At 35.2% G+C, this 17,500-nt stretch overlaps 1 long non-coding RNA gene across 1 annotated transcript in view; it reads right to left on the reverse strand.

The window, feature by feature from the left end:
• Positions 1-16,768, reverse strand: part of LOC136368305 (uncharacterized) — a 157,309-nt gene extending 140,541 nt beyond the window's left edge. Inside the window, exon 1 of the long non-coding RNA XR_010744833.1 lies at positions 16,436-16,768. This is a non-coding gene — a long non-coding RNA (uncharacterized lncRNA). The remainder of the gene's footprint in view (positions 1-16,435) is intronic.
• Positions 16,769-17,500: the final 732 nt, after the last annotated feature.

A 17,500-nucleotide genomic window follows, 5' to 3' on the forward strand; every position in this document is an offset into this window, starting at 1 on the left:
GAAAAAGTAGGTTGAAAATCTGGAATAGAATTCCTCTTGGACTGGTATAAACTTTCTTAGTTCAATAATGCCTGCCTAAATCTAGGATACCTTTTTATCCTCTTCTTACATCTCAATTCTCTATCTATTCTGGTAACATTTTTTCTTGGTCATTTTCACATTTGTTCACAAAGAAACCCCTCCCCCCCCCCCCCCCCCCAAAAAAAAAAAAAAAAAAGCTAAAATTTCATGCCTGCACTTGATTTTTTTAAACATCTGCCAGAAAATGGAAAATATTTCAAATCAACAAGAAAATATTATTCTTAGTGACATTCCAAACTTCTGTGTTGATTGGTCGGTAAGGCACCTTCAAGTTTGGATTTGTGAATCTCATTAGCATGGTCTTTAGATTTTTTTTCACATCATTAATGAGGAATTTAATTAAAACATGACCTTGCACTCATCACAGAAGCATTCAACAGACACGTCCTTTTGACATGATACATTGCTGTTTTCCACTGATCCACATTTTAATACTAACCAGTTTTCAAAGCAGTGGTTAGTAGAGGAGGCATACTCTGTTATTAGGGACAAGTTATTGAATCCTAAAAATAATGAAATTTATAAAGATCTTCAGGAAGAAAATTCTTACTTTCTTTGAGCCACAGCCTTCTTAATAAACATTCTAAATAACTCAGGTTCAAAACAATGACATTTGATTTATTGTATTAAGGAGAAAAATAAGAATAAAGGCAAATATTAACTGACAAGCACTTGTCACATATTTCAAAGAATTATGTCATCAAGGCCTAAATTTGCAACTCTTCAATCTGAAAAAATATTTTATGGTAACAGTGATGGGAAACTTGTGTAGAAATGCTAAAATATTGTTTCACTAGTTTCACCAGGTCCTTTAGTAACCTGACTACACTGGCTAATGTTAACCTACTGCTTCAGGAGTTATTATGCAAGGAATTCCCTTGCTATGGTTGTGGTGGGGTTTTTTTGGTTTTGTTTTGTTTTGTTTTGTTTTGTGTGTGTGTGGTTGGTTGGTTGGTTTGTTTTGTGTGGTTTTTTTGTTTTTGTTTTTGTTTTGTTTTGTTGGGGTTTTTTTTGGTTTTGGGTTTGGTTTGGTTTGTTTTTTTCACATTTGCTGGTGCCCAAATCTCTTGAGTTGTATATTCTTTGTTGTATATCCTTTATACAACATAAAAAGGATAAAGAGGAGAAGAAAGTGTAGTAGAAACTGCAGAGCTGGTTTGACTAAATCAGGTTTATCTGAGGCTGTGTCTATTCAGGTTCAGAATATCTCCAAGGGTATTGATATTTTTCAGAATTCTTCATAAGAGATTTTTTTGTTTTGTTTTTTGTTATTTCTTAGGTTTAAGTATATTTTATTGTTAGTTAATTTGTGTCCATTATCTGCTGGCCTTTCACTGGGCACCACAGAGATGAGCCAGGGTCTGCCTTCTTCACTGCCCTCTTCACTGGTATTTAAGTGCATTGATCACTTGGGACTCCATTCAGCTACTGATGCACGTCATTCAGGGCACCCTTGATTGTCCACCTCCACAAATGGGATAGAGATACCAAAAAACCCCCAAAAGTTCAGTATACAATTGTGCCCCTGTTGAGACAGCTTCTCTAGGACACAGTGCATAGCTCAAATGGCGATAATGCCTGTGTTTGCAAAATTTAACTAAACCTGAAATGCTAGTATGAAAGATTCCATTAAATATTCAGAAATGTAGTGCATACAATTGATCAGTGTGCTTATAGTCTGATTATTGCACCTAAACATGTACATATAGTAAAGCATGAGTTATATTAGAACATGTCTGAGTAGTTTATTTTTTAATCTTCTGGAGAAGCCATCTTCATCACATGTGCTGTATTCTGTTACATTCTAGGAGACGTTGGGGAATTTTAAGATTGACTTTCAGTGATCCTAACGAATGGGTGGACTGTTTTACCATGTCTCATTAAAGCTGTACCTACTGTGTGTTTCACAGCAGTCCCTTGTCTTAAGCATAAATGACATAAATAAGGGTGATTTTAGGCATTTATATTTGGACAACAGACTGTTAGCTAGTATTAACTTGGATAAAAGTCTGTAACATAAAGGACTCCTGGAATGATAAAGTGTCACTAACTACTGAGGCACACTGCAGAAACAGGAGATACAAAGCTAAATATCAATAAATGCGTCCCCAGAACAGGGGTTGCCATAGTGCATGAGATAGTTGAAGTTCTTTTACTTGAGAAGCAGAACAATTGGATAGATAATTTGTTTTATAGCACATTTGAAGCTCTTCAATATGCTTTCAGAACTTGAATTTTATGCTGTCTTTAAAGCCTATATTATTAACAGTGTCCACTAAAATGCACACAAAAAAATCCTATGTGAAGACGATAAAGTGAGAAGAGCAAAACATTGGAACCTTTACAAAAATGTGGATGATAACACCGCATGAATCCCATTTTAAAGGTGCTCTTGAACATCAGCTAGAGCTCTAATTTGCTTTTCTTTAGTGAATAAAATTGTGTTATAGGAGTTTAAATACATCGTTGTTAAGAATATCTAGCTCTTTACATCTTTTGTTACGGTCTATATTTTGAAGCTTCTAGTCTCTTTCATTCTAATATAAAAGCTGAATCACTTCCCCTCCCCCCCCCCCAACACCTTGCTTAATGTTTTATGATTCATTTCTGTCCTTCCATTAAAAAATACCTTTTGAGAACATACTCTTCTGGTACCATTTTTCAGGAAATATGCTGCGATGAGGCTAGAATTAAATTCAGATTCTCCACATGTAGAGAAACAAATTTCATGAGATTATAGAAGCTGGACAAATTTCATAGTTGCACAAGATAAAGATCAGACACTAAGACTAGAAATTCTTTGGGTTTAATTCAATTATATTTATTTGAGAAAAAAAAAAATGGTGTTCTCAAGTGTATTTAGAAATGTTATGGTTTCTCCCTCTTCATCCTGTTTCTAAAATAGGTAGGTCATTATCTTAATTATAAGGTCTAAACAGCAATTTCCTGATGAAATACAAAGTTAATGATAGTAACTATAATATACTGTTTCTATATATATTCAGTGACATAAGCCACCAGTCTGGGTTGAAGATATTTTAAGTCAACAGCAGTGCTGGTCTTAGTGTTTATGTTTTCTATTTCCTCTGCCATGAATATTTGAAATATTTAATTGCCTAGAGTTTTATTTATTTATTTTTTTCCCAGATGTTCCTCCAATAATCAGCATATTTGTTCTACTTGCATGTGTGTTTGTTCTGAGAGCTAATTTGATCTCAAGTATTTTACTTATGTGTGTAGTGCTGTGCCATCTTTGCACATGATATGTAGTGAATGGTAGATGAGGAGGATGGAAATACTGGCTCAGCTATGTTTATCATCTGCAGTGCCTAAGCTTTATTGCACGTCATTAGAATCTCCTTAAAATGCCAGTTCCAATGTACCATAGCAGTGGCTGATAATTGTGTTATCAAAACACGGATGTAAGGAGAAAATGAGGTTCACATACATATTCTTCAGCATTTTGAAAGATACATATATGAAAAACTGGCTAATGGAAATAAGAGGAGTTTGACATTATCATAAACTCAGTGTTGACCTCTTCACCAAAACCTAGTGGATTGCTTGAGGTGAGTGTTCTTTAGCAAGGCTGTGAAGGTCCAGTCATGTCCCTCACCAGCAAAGCACCGTAAATGCTACCAGTCTTTCCCCCTTGCACTCTAGAAATCACAATGACTGATAATTCTTCAAGTGGATCTTGCCTGTATTCATTTGTCATGTTCACTTGCCTTTCACACAGTTAGTCTTCATTGATAAGTAACATAGTGAGGACATGCAGTTTATAGCATATGTTAGTTTGAAAAAAAGAGTTTATACCTGTTTATACTGGAGTTATGATAACAATTTGATCATTATTCCTGAGGGAAAATACTATATGAAAGAGCAGCAAATTTGAAGGCTGAACTTTCATTCAAATCAGAATATCTCTGCTGGGTTTCTTAGAATTTTGTTCTATTTTGTTTGGAATGTTTGGTTGTTTGGCGGTTTTGGATACCTCTATAGGTGAATTATTAATTTTGTGCAACTTTTCCCAACTCAAGCACAGTTCTTGTACCACTGGTATTATAGCAGTGATTATTTGGAACCATTTCTAAGAACAGAACTATCTAATCCTGGTCCCTCACTGCTCTGTTCTGCACTTGGGCAACCTCGCATTGAGTTCTGTGTGCAGTTTTGGGTGTCACAATGCAAAAATTACTTTAAGCTGTTAAGGAGCTTCCAAAGGAGGGCAATGAGGATGGTGAAGAGCTTGGAGGGGAAGATGTACGAGGAGCAGCTGAGGCCACTTGGTCTGTTCAGCCCAGAAAAGAGGACACTGAGGGGAGACCTCACTGTGGTCTTAAACAGCCTGACAAGGAAGAGCAGAGGGGCAGGTGCTGATCTTTTCACTCTTGTGACTGGTGACAGGACATGAGGAAACAATATGAAACTCAGTGGGAGGAGGTTTAGATGTCAGGAAAAAGGTTTTCACCAAGACATGGTTGGGCACTGGAACAGCTACCCAGGTAAATGGTCACAGGACCAAACCTGACAGAGTTCAAGCAGTTTTTGGATAGTGTTCTCAGGCACATAGTGTGATTTTTGGGGTGTCATGTGTAGGGCCAGGAGTTGAACTTGATGATCCTTGTGCATCCCTTCCAACTCATCTGATTCTACTACTAGTTAAAAAAACCCATTAATTCTGCATGATGATCTAAATTTAAAGAAATAATGATCTAATTTTATGTGAAGTGGTGACACATTTTAAGGATGGATAATGAAATGGGGCCAACTGATATACTCTAGTGCAGTAGAATCGTTACTGAGTCAATGGTATTAGTTCACAGAAAGTTTTCTTGCAAGATTTTAATTACTTCTTGATCTTTTATGATCCGTAAAGAGGGGGAAGGGGGGGAATAAATATTGAAGAAACATATGAGAAGCAAGATTCTGGTTCTATTGTAATTTTAGGAGTCTTCTCAATCATCATTGTATCTGATAAAATATTGAAACAAAAAATAAGCATATTCCTTAGCTGTGCATTATTTATTACAAGTAGGTGAGTTGCCCTTATTTCACAGACTACAAAATAGTTTTAAGATGTGGTTTATGTACAACATTGGTAAATAATATAATTAGAAATATTATTAGCAAATAATTAACCAAATCTAAAAAGTTAAAGCTGAACTTTATTTATCAGTCATACTAGGATATGATCCACTTCTCTATCTACTGGCAGGTGAGATTACAGGCAACAATTTTCTCATCTAAATCTAGTGGGTTTCAGTGTTGTTACACCTTTTTATCTGAAAATGTGTGGTTCATTGACAGCCTGCACTGAAACCTGTTTTCACAATATCTGCAGTATTATTTTGTTAACCAAGCTCTTACCTGCTGTGACTGAAAGACTTCATTTCCATTACATGGAAAAATTTTTTTTACTGTTCCCCTCTAATAACTTCCTGCATAAGCCTCACCTCTAAAAAATTTGTCTCTACTGGAGGTTAGATCTAGAAAATGTGTGAAAGAGCATCTGTCTGCCTTAAGCAGTGAACGCAGTGGATGTACGTAGAAAACAAGCTAGTTGGAAGTAAAGCATTTCTCCTAATAGTTCTCATGCTTAAATTTTATTCTACCAATAATTTGTCACCCATATTAAGAAAAAGGATATAATCTGTTAGCTGATGTAGCCTCATTTGCTTCTCTATTGCCACACTTTTTCAGCTTGCGTTGACTCTTCACATAACATATATGAGATGGCATGAAGAGATATGGTAGATAAAATTATAGAACTCAGACAGCATACCCTTATTTTTCAATGGGTGCAGTTTGCCTAATCTTACCTTACTATCATAAAATCATAGAATTGTTTAGATTAGAAAAGACTTCTAAGATCAAGTTCAACTATTAACCCAGCACTACCAAGTTCATCACTAAGCCAGGTCCTGAGTGCCACATCTACACATCTTTTGAATACCTCCAGGGACAGTGACTCCACAACTTCCCTGGGCAGCCTCTTCCAGTGCTTAACAACCCTTTCGGGAAGAATTTTTTCCCTGATGCCCAATCTAAACCACCCTTGCTGCAAACTGAGCCCATTTCTTCTTGTCTTAACATTTGTTACTTTTGAGAAGAGACAGATATCTGTCTTATTACAAGTTATTTCCAAGCTGCCAATTTTGATAGAAATTTAGCAAAACTGAGAACTAAGCCCATGGGTCTTAAGTTTGCACCTAGAGACACTTGCTTTCATCATCTCCTTTATGCAAAGCAATTTTGTTAACCTACAGCAAGCACCTTCCCCCATTAACTGAAACTGCTATTCATTTCAGTGTTACTCTACTTCATTACCTTTTTGCCCTTGTGTCAACCTATGCCCAGAGAAGATTAAATTATTTGGTGTAATGCTTGAAATCCCATCTCTGTGTCAGGGCTCTCCTGTAGTTCTGGGGCTTGGGATTCCCATCACCAGGATTGCTTCTAGGAGCTGAATGACATATTTAAGATTTTGAAATGTGTTAATATCAGTTTGAACCTTTTGAGAGCTTACTCTCCTTAGTGAGATGCTAGATTTCTTGTCTGAAAATTTTAGAATATCTTAAGGGTTATGATTTGCAAGTAAAGTGTGAGCAGAAAATCAGTCTTGATTGCCTTAGTTCCATTGGTTTGGAAATGTGTATATTATGCAGTGCATGGGAAACAGAAAGAAGACATAAAGTTTTCTATTCCTTATTCCTTAATCTCTGTAAATCCTCAATATGCAATGTGTCAAATTATATTTGTTCTTTGAATACCAATTTTTCTAGAATTATATTTCTAGCAGTTTCACTACAGCAAGTTAAAAGCGTGACACGGAGTACTCCTGAGATTATGCCTGTGATAGACAGAGTTTTTATTTCCTAATCTAAACATGATTCAGTTCACAACTACCTTTAGGGTACATATCAACTCATGACATTCAATCTTGCCATTTGTCTAGTGGTTTATTCTCCAGAAATCTTCCTTTCAGACAATAGTTGCTTTTATTTGAAGTGTGTGGCTGGATAATGCAGTGTGTTTATTTGTGATTACAAAACTCTACGTTCTGAAAGTTTTCTAATATTTATGCCAAATTACAAGAAGTTTAAGAAATACTGAAATTTCAAAATTATAGAAATGGGTGACATATTTAGGTCCATTTTTAAAGTATACTCATTTTATCTTTTTTGCTGAATTTCTTGTACTATACACAGCTATGTCCTTCAGCTTACTTTTCTGAGAAGGGTTTGAGTTATTCAGCAGGAGTTAATAATTTTATGGATAAAAAAATCATTGAATTGTCAACTGTTAGGACAACTACCCAAATTATAGACAGTACAAGTCACCACACAATTTTTAAATTATGAAAGCACACATCAAGAGCTGCTCTAGAGTTATTAATAATTCTGAATCCACATTAGCATTTGTTAAACAGCATTTTCTTAATGGGCTTGTTTGTAAGGTTTAGATTTTTTGACATTCAAAGGAATGCAAATGTGAACCATTAATTAAAATTATTACTTGCTCATTTTTATATGAGATAGGAAAGTTACAGTACCAATTTAATATTTCCAGTTGTCTACAACAATAAGAGTTTAAAATAGAATCTATAAACTGAAAATAATTTTTTTTGCTACATTTTTCATATAAATGATGGTCAGCAATACTTTTAAAATTGTAGCATAAGATGTTACATAGGTAGTCAGATACATCAAATAGAGATCCATCCCATAAAAATTAAATTAAAACCTGTTAATTAGAACTGAATCTAAATCATTATTCAGGGAGACTGCAGTCTAAGAAATTACATGATTATAATGCGTTTGTGAAGAACTGAATCTAAATTCTCTGTGGTGTTTCATCTGAAAACTGGTTTTCATTTTGCTTGCTTCAATGGAAGATGTGATTTTAGTGTGGCATGCTGAACAACTTAAACAACTATTTTCATCAGTACATTTCAAACTTTATCTATGGGACTTGGTATCCTTCTCAGGGGAAAATAAAAAATATATTATATATATTGTCCCTTGGGGAAAATATTTCTTTGACAACGAAAAGTCCATAATACACAAGATGGCACTGTTTCACCTGTGAAAATGCCTATTTTCCACAAATAACTGTGAAAAACCTGATATGAGAGTGAAGAATGTTTTATACTTTTGTATAATTGCAGTGCAAACAAGTTTGCATAGTTGGATAGTTGTGGTTTTTTGGGTTTTTTTTTTAATTGACCAGCTAGAATATACAGATGCAAGACTGCATAATTGTGGCAAGTGAAAATGCCTTTGAAGTTACTTCTGAAAAAATTGAATGATTCAGAAACTGGAAACCAGATATGAGATGAAATTTTCAGTGACTTATTCTTCTCCTCCTAAGAATTCTGGAGAATTTAAAATTTAGCTTTCAAATGGTTGTCTTCCCCTGGATCTTCTTTGAACTCCTCTGAAATGCATAATAAGCACATAATCTCAGTTTCTGCATTCTTCTTTTAAGGTTAGCTTATAAATAGCAAACCTATGTGCTAAAGTAAATGAGAATTTCCTGTTGTGTAGAAGACTTAATTTTTTAATTGAGTATTGAATTTTCATGTAGTTTTTAACTTTTAGTTGGGAAAAAAACCATAAAATGTTGTTAGACAACATTTGCAATGTTCAATTTTTGTGAAAATCCAGACATCTAACATCTATTAATGTACCTAAGCAAAATACATGAAGGTAATTCTTAGCATAATTTTTCTCCAGGATCTATTTAAAAATTGACAGTTTTTACATATTATATTATATTATATTACATTATATTATATTATATTATTATTCTCAAGAACAGAGTAAAAAATCTACAAACCTTTAACCAGGTTAGATACAGTAGTTGAAATAACATTTCATCATTTAAGTGTCATATGTCTAAATTTAAGTATATATGTATACATGTATAATGGTAGGTTAGTAACCTTTGATCTGTTCTTAGAGAAGAATTCTTTTATTCTTAAGTAAATATCAAAAATCAGTTCTCTAATTTTGGATAAATTTTTCAAGGTAGACAACAGTTTACTTTTCAGAGATTTGAGCTCTATTTAAAGACATTCAGAATTCAGTCGATGAAGGCACCATTTTTACCCTCCTATACATTTTTATAAGGGTTAAAGAAGTTCACTCTGAAATTTAAGAGGTTTACATATGTTCAATCTGAAATTTCACCTGTTTTCTATTTGCAAAATATCTGTGGGAGTGTGTTTGACGCTGGTCTGTTTAACAGCTGTCACTTTTTGCTTTGCATCACTAAGGGAGTTCAACATTATTCCATTTTAGAGAGGAATAAACAGGAAGGTGTTCCCTGGAAGCACATGGCCCCATATTTTCTGGTTGTTGTGAGGTGCTTCATTACAGGATGAAATTAGAAGTAGATGACATGAAAAAAATACATTGTGGTTATAGGGTCCACAACACTGTCAGCTTCTCTCGGTAATCCGCTTCTACTCTACTTTCAAATGTAGCCAGTACTTGTAGTTGTTGCTAGTGTACCCTGCAAGCAGGAGGGTTTAGAATGTAAGAACGTAGCAAGAAGTCCATAAATAAAGCAAACTTTCAAAAGCTTACTATTTCTTAAGGCACTTGTGGATTTTCATTGGCCTGAACATTCACATTGTTTTCTTGACATAACCACCCTATTTCCAAATTGTTGTAGAAAATAGTTCTGATTTATAGACCTCAAAGTGCTCTATAATCACAATGTATGTGTAATTTGAGATAGCTTTATTCCTATTTCCTGGATACAGGAATTTGAGCATGATAAGGCATTGTGCTTCAAGTAACAAGACAGTAATGTAGTTCTGAAAAAAGATCACTTGTGATAACTGCATTTTGTAGACCTTGACCATCACCCCATGATAAGGGACATTGTGCAAGTGCATTATAATAAATTGGTCTGAACCAAGTTTCTCTGGATTTGTTTATTTATTTAACCATTTCATATAAAAATATAAAAAAGCTTGTGTACTTCTTCATGCAAATGTATTTGGAGTGATTAACTGTATTTTGATACTTCTGCTTGATAAAAAAAAGTAGTTGTTATCCTCAGCTAGAGTTTTGTGTGTGTGTGCTATGGTGAAAGTGACCCTCTGCTATGTAATTCTCGAGGAAAGCTTTAATCAAGAATATTACCAAGTAGATCTGGCTACTCTTCTGCATTAAGTAGCAAAGAGATTTTCAACCATTTTTATGTAGAAACACTGTCTAGAGAATAATTTCAAACTAAAAATGACATGCTCTATTCATTTTAATTTGCTTGTAAATACTATTTGTATGTTGTTCTCTTCAAAGCATAATTTTGATATAAATTTGCATCTATGACATTTATATTTGTAAGTGATAATTGTTCACATGCTGGAGAATAATAATGTATTTTAAATTTTATATTTTGAATTTCTACTGTTGCTAAAACACAATTCAAATTTCAAGGTGCTTTTGGGTAAGATTTTTTTTGTTGGTAGTGATTGAGGGTTTTACCTCTTATTTTCTCAAATAGTATTTGAGTCACCAGGAATGGTCAATATTCCAGTTTTACTCTGATGTTTCATGCAGTTGGGACTGGAGATATTTTCAAGAAATGATGTCTGGAAAATTTCTGTGTTTTAATTATCTTTATACTGAGTAATGCAAATCATGTTTGATGAATGTTTACAATCTAAACCAAGGTTTTTCTAAAAAGTTTTTCTAAAAAAACTTTTTTTTTCCTCTGAAATTTTTCAAGATTTTGCATAAAAAGTTGGATTTTTAATTTACTTTTGATATTGTTTTAAAGTGCATTATCAAGTAGCAGGAAGCAATTCTTCAGTAAGTGAAATGAGGTTGGAGGGATACCAGCAAGAGAACCAGTGTCTTACCACTTGCCATGTTTCAGAAGTCTAATGGATGATGAAGAAATAGGAACATAATAAAGAAACTGAAGCACTAGGTGTCTCAAAACCTCCAGTTGAGACTGGAGCATCTTTTAAGTGTTGATAGTCACAAAGGATTTTAATATTGTTAATTAGTGAGGAATATATATCTATTAATAAACTAACCATTAATTGATACAATATTTTAATTTAAGTTAAACAGCAATAGACACTATATCTGAAATCAAAAGCAGTCTGGGAATAACAAATAAATATCAGCAGTACAACAAGAATCTAATTTCCAGTGGTATTATCTTTCTTCGTTTAGCTGGCTCTGGCATTCCAAGGAAGAGTCAGACCCACTCTCTGTGTTTAGTTCTGCTGAAGATGAAGAGTTCAGTGCACTCTCTGCTTTTACACTCAAGATTAACCAGATAATGAGATAAAAATAAGGGTTTTATTTCCCGACTCAATAAGCAAGATGAATTTTACATTTCTATTATTTTACATTTCTATTATTTTACTTTAGTGGAACATAACATTTTCAGGGTGTAAGTTTAAGTGATGTATTTTCTCCATTTCTCTTAACAGTTGTGATCGTTTTATGTTGCTTTGAGCTGGGATGTGATGTCAGGTTTTATAAGATCCCTTCCAACCTGCATTGTTTTATGATTTTCTGTATCTAGTGTTTATTTGAAAATCATGTCTTGCTTTCCAGATTGGTAGAATGCTTAACTGATTTATTCTGTAGCTTTTCCATTAATGTGTGATAAAAATACTATTTATGGTAATGACAGCATGACTGCACAAGTTATTCCTGACACTTACTGGTCAACTTGACTTTGGAACATTAAGTTTTCTTGCTGATCATTCACTGCTGTGCTACAGTGTCATTTTGATGTTTGAAACTATGGAGATGAAAAATCGAAAGAAATTCTTAGGTTTTATAGTGCTGTAAGTTAAGGACTTAGAGATTTCAGAAATCTGCAGAACAAATAATACTTTGATTCTCAACTTCTTCTTGGAGGTGGTTTTGGAAAAATCTTGTAGAAACTATTCAATAATTCTAAAAATGAAAGGAAAGTATGGTTTAAAAGGCAGTAAAAATTTGAAGGTCAAAGGGAAAAAGAATGATTAAGAAGACTTTTGTTTTCATTCTCTTGTGCTTTTTCATAGAGCTGTTCAGACTGCAAAAGACCTTTAAGATCATTGAGTCCAGTTAACTGAGCACGACCAAGTCCACCACTAAACCATGTTCCCAAGTGCATAATCTAAAAATCTTTTTAGTACATCCAGGGATGGTAACTCAACCATTTCCCTTGGCAGCCTGTTTCAATGCCTGACAACACTTCTGGTACAAATTTTTTTTTTCCTCTAATATCTTATCTAAGCCTCTCTCAGTTAAATTTGAGGATGTTTCACCTTGTCCTGTCTCTTGTTACCTGGAAGAAATTACCATCCCCAACCTGACTATGCCCTCCTTTTTGGTAGTTCCATAGAGAGATAAGGTTTCCCTCTGAGCCTCCTTTTCTCCAGGCTAAAAAACACCAGTTCCCTCAGCAGCCCCTCTTAACACCTGTGCTGCAGAACCTTCATTAGATTTACTGTCCTTCTCTGGACATGCTCCAGCACCTCATGTCCTTCTTGGAGTGAGAAGCCCAAAACTGGATGCAGGATTTGAGGTGTGGCATCATCAGTGCTGAGTACCGGGGTACAATCACTGCCCTGGGGCTGCTGCCCATACTGGCTGATACAGGCCAGGATGCCATTGGCCTTCTTGGCCACCTGGGCACACCCTGGATCATTCTCACCTGGCTGTTGACCAACGCCCCCAGGTCCTTTTCCCCTTGGCTGTTTTTCAGCTATTCTTCCCCCAGCCTGCAGTGCTGCCTGGAGTTGTTGTGTTCCAAGTGAAGGACCCAGAACTCAGCCTTGTTGAATAACATACAATAAGCTTCAACCTATCAACCCAGCCTGTGTAGAGCCTTCCTATTCTCCAACACTTTGACACTCCAGGCCAACTAGGTGTTATCTGCAAATTGACTTATGATGAACTCAATTTCCTCACCCAGGCCATTGGCAAAGACATTAAAAATACCTATCTCTTTACCTGAACCCCAGGGAAAACCACTTTTGACCAGCTGCCAACTGGACTTAATTACAGTCACCATCACACTGTGGGCCCAGCTATCCACTATTTTTTTTTTTTTTTTTTTCCCAGTGAATGGTATACCTATAAAAGCCATGAGAACTCAGTTTCTCCAGAACATTGCAGGAAACAATGTCAGAGGTTTTGCTTAAGTTCAGGTAAAGAGCATCCATGGCCTTTTCATCATTCACTAATTCAGTCACTTTTTCATAGAAAGAGAACAAGTTGGTCAAGCACGACCTGCTTTTCATAAACCCATGCTGGCTAAACCTTATTCCCTGGTTGTCCTGCATATGCCATGTGATGACACTCTAGATGATCTTGCTCATAATCTTTCCAGGCACTGAGGTCAGGCTGACAGGCCTGTAGCTCTCCAGATCCTCCTTTTGGCCCTTCTTATGGATGGATCACACTGGCCGATTTCCAGTCCACTGGAACCTCCCCATTTAGACAAGACTGATGGTAAATTATGGGATGCAGCCTTACGAGCACTTCTGCCAGCTTCCTGAGTACCCTTGGGTGGATTCCACTCAGCTCTTTAGACTTATATGTGTCTGAGTGGTTTAGCTGATCATTTCCCCTTGGATTATGGAGGCTTCATTTTGCTGCCTGTTTCTTTCAGATCAGGGGGTTAGGTACTCCGAGAACAACTATTTTACATTTCAAGACTAAGAGAAAGAAGACAGCCTTTCCCTCATTCTTTGCCATTATATTTCCCTATGCATCCATTAAAGAATTAAAATCGTCTTTAACTCTCTTTTTTATTGCTGATGTATTTACAGAATTTACTTTTTTAATTTTTAATATTCTATTTTATTTAGGGCCTTTAGGTATTATGTAATTAGTTTTACTCGTGCATAACTTCCATGACATACTTGTAGCTCTCATTTTTCTGGTCCTTCTTGCAAAGCTCACCAGCTCTTATTTCTGACCCGAGTTCCAATAAAAGCTCTCTATTCAAAAGTTCAGTTACCTGTGGTGTCTTCATGCAGAATTATGGTTTGAGTTTTTTAAGTGTGAAACTATGGCATGACCTGAGAAAGGATAATCTGTTTACTCAGGCACTTTTGACCATCTCCATTTCTTGCATTCTCAGTTGAGAATCCAAACAAATTATTACTGAAATTGTGATTGAAGAGCAATAAAGCTACTAGAGTGTGATAGGATGTTAATAGATATCACTTAATTTGAATTTTTCAGCCTAGCAGGGTGGTGTTCTTTTCTTAGTTCCCTAGCATACCCCATACCTACAAAGGTGATAAATAACAACTAGGTACCTAGTTGCTGTCTATGCTTTCAGAGGTGTCCCTTACCATTACTGCAAAATACCGTTCAAATAACTGTCTGGATGTTTCTAAATGCTAATTAAATCTTACCAAATTTTTAGAACTCCTGGCATATTAAGCAAGCATGTTTATAAAAAAGCCCTAAGGTATTTTGAACATCTGTGAAAACATAAGTAGACCATAAAACATCATATTTTCCTAGCGTCTTAGAAGTATTCTTTCATTAGTTGATAGAAACAGAGAACATGCTTTACTTCTGTCCTCCCAAGAAATGTAAGCATCACAAGGAATGCATTTTTCATATGATTTTTCTTTTACCTACTTAGCACATGGTCTCTTTTCTGCAGATATGAAAACTTTACTATGTGCTATTCTCAGTTTGTCCCTAATCACAGCTGGAAGTTTACTGGAATTCTGATTGCACTGAGAAACTGCCCTGTTAAGTTGAAGCCAGTGTCTTCTAAAGATTGATTCCAACCTTCTGCTTTCAACTAAAGTACCCAGATAATCATACAGGGCTTTTAGGAGTATTTGTACAGAGTACAGTGACATCAAGCTTCAATAATTTTATCCATATTTTCCCTTCTCTTTCAGTTTCTGGTAAACTGCATAAAATTCATGGCATTTTTTAAAGAGTTATATTTGATTCATTCTATATCTTTGCACGGACTGTATTGCTTTTCTTAGTTTTGGCTAAAGGTAACACAAAATATTTGCAATAAGGGAAAGTAGCACATGAACAATTTTCAAGTTTAGCAAATATTAATAGCCTTTTTGTTTTTTTACTAGAATACTATTCATCAAAAATTTAGTTTGGAAGTTAGAATATAGATGTTCTTAAGCTATCTATAAACATGCCCACATAAAAAAAGCTCTAAGATGATATAATTCTTTGTAATATTTCTATCATTTGCTGAAAATCTTTTAATGCACATTTGCTCAAGGTCACTAATAACTTACAATACATTTTCATTTTGGATTTATGTAAAAATAACTTAAAATATCTTTCACAATTTCAAAGGACTTAAATATGATATTTTGCTGTCATACAATGTCATCAGTATTTTATGTAAAGTGAGGATGACAAGCATATTTTAACAAATTAAAGACACAAAAATAATGAATATTTTCTTTTCTTTCCCTGAAGGGTAGGGGTTTTGTTTGTTTGTTTTTTTAGGGTTTTTTTACATGTAAAGGTGAATAATGATCTGAAAATCAAGAAAGGTCTCATTGACAATGAGATGGGTGATAACACTATTTTTACTGCAGGGAAAGCTACCTTCAGGTTGCTCCAATATGGGTTTTGGGGCTGGTCCACAAGAGTGGGGAGTCTGGGAGAGAATTCCCACTGGTGGACAGGCAAGACCATCCAGCAGTCAGCAATCAAAAAAAAAAAAAACTGAGTTAGCAAGTCAGGCCTGAAACTAGTCTGGAAAATCCTAATGACAGTGAAGGAACAGCCAGGAGCAGGACTGGGGAAAGTTGTACCTCTGAGAAGAGCACCTGGCTCAGTCCTGGTCTAGATGCCCCCAGACCCATGTGCATGGGTCCCTGAGGTGAGGTAGGTCTGGGCAATGAAGGCTGATTGTGCCTGCAAGTGTCTGCACTGATTGCAATGAAATATTTCTGTCCTGTGATGGAGAATGCAGGTTCACAGAGATCATGGCAAGACAAGGACGGGGAAATGTAAACCAATCAGACAGACCATGTTGCATATTCAGCCATAGATTTACAGGTGAAATTGAAACACAGGATGTGAACTGACACAGCTTTGTGAGTCAGAAGAGGGCAGGGAGGGCATGGATTGCTCCGGGTGTCAAACCGCTTTACATTCAAGCATGTAGGATGCTGCTTTCTGGCATATTCATGTAATTTTGTGTGGGAAAGATTGTTATTGCAGGAGACTGCATTTTAGCAATCACCTCTTAGAAATCAGTTTTGTGATTTGGGCAGGAGAGGTGGAAGAAAATGGACTGTAATGGACACTTCAGTCGTCTCAGATCTCTCAGATGGTATTAGATTCATGTTTATTGCCTTGTGTAGGACTTTTTTTTTTTTTTTTTTTTTTTTTTTTTTTTTTTTTTTTTTTTTTTTTTTTTTTTTTTTTTTTTTTTTTGTGAGAGACATCTGGTGTGATCATATCCCCAAGGATATATTAATCCTGTTACATCAATACAAGTTTAAAGAAATGCCACTGACAGTAGTTTTTGTGATCTCCTTTAGCGTGGTTTAAATTCCTTTGATAATCAGAATCACTACATTGATGGAAATCAAATACTTGCCTTTAGAGCTCAGCAAGAACAGACTTTTTCTGGTACATCAGAAGTCAGTGATCGTAGTTTTTATTGAAATACTCAAAACTGTTATAAAATTTGGAACATATTTATTTTTATACCATCAACGGTGTCAGATTACTAGCATGCATTTTGTTAGTTATTTAGAAGAAAGCAGAAGTCTGCAGGGGTTTGAAGAAATTTGGTTGGTAATTTGTTGATAAAAAGCCCTTCTTTGTTTTGATGTTACTATTTAAATCTTTTTGTACATCTTTAAGCATAGTTATTAAACAGTAAGAGTAGTGGTAATAAACCTGTTTTCTGCAATTTCTTTAAACATGTGAGATTATAATTGAGTATCTTTTGGCAATTTTATTTTTTAATTTTGTTTAAAATAATTGTAGTCAAATCAGCACGTCTGGTGTATAGTCAGTCATGATGCTGAACTTGCTAGTAAATTTTTTGTTTCTTTGTTTTTTTATTTATAATGTGGTATACTGTGTGTTGCTCCCTTCTTTCTTTCCCCATTCCCTCCTTTCCCTTCCCACCTTACCCCTCTCCTGCAGACTAAGGAGATGCAAGACAGATATGAATGCCTCCATTTCTATTCAGCTGTTGATGTTGTTGTTGTGGGACATAGGGCAAGGAGGACAGATTTTTCTATATGGGTTAACCTTATGTAGAAGAATATTATCTGCTTCAATTATATTTTGTAGACTTAATCTTTGGGCTTTGTGGTTTCCCAGCTTATCTTCTTGAGTACTACAATTCATTGCAGAACAAAGACAGGGGAAGAGAAAATATGTACAGAAAGAAGGTTCAAATGTTCAGCTATCAC

The sequence above is a fragment of the Sylvia atricapilla genome, chromosome 1 (assembly GCF_009819655.1).
Source record: "Sylvia atricapilla isolate bSylAtr1 chromosome 1, bSylAtr1.pri, whole genome shotgun sequence".
NCBI lineage: Eukaryota > Metazoa > Chordata > Aves > Passeriformes > Sylviidae > Sylvia > Sylvia atricapilla.